We start from the raw sequence: 3,547 nt of genomic DNA, 5'->3' as shown, positions 1-3,547 counted from the left end.
TACTTCGAGATGAGAGAGTCTTTAACGCTTTTTTAATCTATTAAGTCATTTTCAAATTAGCGTTTTTACGAAGAGGGATCGTATTTCAATGTCTTTCAAGCTTTCAATTTTCGACACTAAGATATTAATTAATCAACTATGTACCAATTTTTGGGCGCTACGAGGGTGCTAATCCTTCCTCGTGCGTAACCGACTCCCGAACCTGTTTTTTTGATTTACGTGGACCAAAATCGTTGTTTAAATAAATCAAACCATTTATTAAAAACAACCACTTTTACAAGGTGATCCAATCACACCTAAAAAGATTAGTGGCAACTCCCGTTTTCGTTTTTCTCCAAGTCGATACCCGTTTTTTTTAAAAAATGGTTACGACAGCTTGGCGACTCTGCTGGGGAGTTTTATAAGAGAGTCAAGCCACAAGTTGATTAACTTTTGTCTTTTTTCAAAAATTGAGAATTTGGTTTTGATATGCAATCTCTTCATTGCGTTTCACCCATTTTTCGTACTGTTTTCATCATTTTATTCCTATTTTTTTAATCGTTTCAAGTTTTTATGCATATATCTTATTGCATTGCATTGCATGACCGTTGTGGTCACACCCTTAAGTGGGAGTGAGAAACTACGCCTTCGTGAGGTTTTCGCCTCCGTGCAGGATAGTGGACCACTTTCGGAATACATCCGTACCTATGGTTTCGTGAGATTTTCATCTCCGTGTAGCCATAGGGAAATATATTCCCCTGAATTGAACTCGATTCAAATGAGCCTATAATGGGTGAGGATCGAGGAATCTACTGATTTAGGTACCTCAAACTTTAGAACCAACCTCATATAGAAAAACCGTAAGAACCCAACTTAGTTAGGATTAAACCTTAGATATTACCCCTATAAACTATCGTTGAGATTTATTGATATCATGCAATACTAACTACTTCTTTTCTTTTGTTTGTATGTCATTTTGCATTTATAAAGGTATCGATTCACGGTCAGTTTCTAAGTTAGGAAGTTTTATTATGGAAAACGGACTTCTTGATAGAGTGGAGGACAACGCCGATGTTCATAAATGGTCAGAACAAACTCAATTAGAAAAGGGAGACAGTATAGTTATAGGATATGTGTCGGAGCTGCCAGATTATACTCGTATAAGTGTCACACAGAATAATCTCCAAGAGCTTAAGGAAATTTGGGATCAGTGTGGCAATGGGACCAAGCAGTTATTCTACGATAATTACGGAGATTTACCTTGCTTACTCGATATTCAGGTAAATGAGCACTTATTCCGAGCCATTGCTCAGTTTTAGAACCCGGCGTACAGCTGTTTCACCTTTGGAGAAGTAGACTTGGTACCTACCGTAGAGGAGTACACCGCCTTACTTCGTTGTCCCAAGTTTCAGAGTGATAGGATTTATTCTTGAGCTGCTTGTGTCCCTACCTTTTGGAAGAAATTAATGGCCATTACGGGGATGAGCGAGCAGTGGGTTACGGCCAGAATTAAAGAGAAAGGTGAGTGCAAGTGCATCTCGTGGGGCGCTTTGAAAATTTTGATTTTGACACACCCTGATGAGACGAAGAAGGTAGACATTTTTGCCTTAAGTTTGTATGGACTGATGGATTTCCCTAGGGCTTTGGGATATGTGGACAAGGCAACCACGGATCTTTTTCATCGACTCAGCAAAAGGGTCACTTTTGTCCCTGCGATTTTGGTGGAAACATTTAGGTCCTTAGGTGCATGTAGGAGGGCTGGCGCAGGCAGGTTTATAGGATGTGCTCAGTTACTTTTGGCTTGGTTCTACAGTCACTTTTGGTTGATTGATAGGACTGTTTGTTGAGTTTTCTTTGAGAACTACTCCCCAGTGAAAGATATAGTAGCCTCGTCTAGAAAAGTGGATGTGCCGAAGGAGAATTGGATAGCATTACTTCAGAATCTTCAGTCGAAGGATGTGAAATGGAGAGCTCTATGGATAGTTCCTGGTGATATACTTTATCGATGTGGCAGCTTTAATTGGGTTCCCCTGTTGGGAATTTGGGGTGCCATTGGGTATGCCCCTTTGCTCGTGCTAAGGCAGCATGGACTGAGACAGTTCGTACCAGTAACTCAAGGGGTAGCTCAAAGTGAGTTTGTATACAGAGGAGCCGATTACAAGAGGAAGGTTAGCGAAGTTTCTAGTGCTTAGAACAGAACTTATCGATTGAAGGGAGTGGTCATTAATCCTGCTATGACACCGGAATATGTCGAGTGGAGGAGTAGAAGGATTAACGATAATGTCCCTATGACAAAAATTGAGAAAGTTCGACCAATGGAGGAATATCTACAAGTGATACCCTCGGAGCTTGATATCATGAAGCAAGAATTTAAGAGAAAGAATTTGGAACTAGAAAAGAAGATAGAAAAACTTGATGAGGAGAAGATGTACCTAGGTCTAGATGTCGACCTGCAAAAGAAGGAGGTTGAAAAGGTTAGGAAAGAAAAGAGGAAGGTTGAGGAAGACCGAGATGATTTAAAAGAAAAGTATAAGAAGGCACAAGTATTTTTGAAGCGAGTGGGGTTAGGAAGGTCTTTAGAACAGTGGCAGAAAGAAGTTTAAGAGGAAAAAGTTAGAGCCGAATACTAGGAGAAGAAGTGCCAAGAAATGTGGTCGCAAAATTTGACATTAGAGAGAGAGAATAAAGGGTTGAAGACTAAAGTAACTGAGCTTGGAAGATCTCTTCGTTGGCATAGAAACCATGATCCTACGGTCGAGTTAGAAGAGCTAAAAAGTAAGGTTGAAGATTTGGAAGCGGCATTGCATGGTAGTGAACTTCAGATTGAGCAGTTCGATGTGCAAGAAGATTGTCTCAAAGAAGAGCTCCATCAAGTTAAAGGTTAAGTCAGAGATAGGGATTATATTATTGGAGAGGCAATAGCCCAGATCTGAGAGGTTGCTGAATCTGTTCAAGACTTAGCAGTACGAGCGGATGCTTTGAGCATGATGTATGAGTCAACGTCTGATAAAGGTCGAGAGTTAGCCCTTTTATTAGATAAAGTTTGAACTTTGGGCATTAAGGCAAAGGCGTATATGTAATCCATTTATATGTAAAGATATTCTTTTTTTAAATAAAGTTTTCTAAATGAGATTGAATCGAGATTGATATATTTTTGCATTAATGCATTTGCATTATATTACATCAAAGAAAAGAAGATGTTGATTCGAAATTCAATTCCTAAATAGAATAGTTTGTCATAAGGAAACGAATTTCTTGATAAAGTGGATTCTAGTGCCGTCATCTAAATATAGTTCAAGTAAACACGACAAGAGAAAGCTAATAATCCACGGAGGAATACATGATGTAATTGTAAGAGATTCAAGCCAACAAAGGTTATCCAAGAGCATGACGAGAGAAAGCCAGAAGTCCACAAAGGAATACATGACTTGATTTAATTGCCAACGAAGATTATCCAAGAGCCGACACTTTTTGATGAGTATCATGAAGATAAGCGAGCAAAAGATCGAGGCTCAGATTAAGCAACAAGGAGCTAGCAGAGGTATCTTTTAGAGAATTAACAGGATTC

Source organism: Gossypium hirsutum, chromosome A09 (genome assembly GCF_007990345.1).
Source record: "Gossypium hirsutum isolate 1008001.06 chromosome A09, Gossypium_hirsutum_v2.1, whole genome shotgun sequence".
Taxonomy (NCBI): domain Eukaryota; kingdom Viridiplantae; phylum Streptophyta; class Magnoliopsida; order Malvales; family Malvaceae; genus Gossypium; species Gossypium hirsutum.
This window is presented reverse-complemented; position numbering follows the sequence as displayed.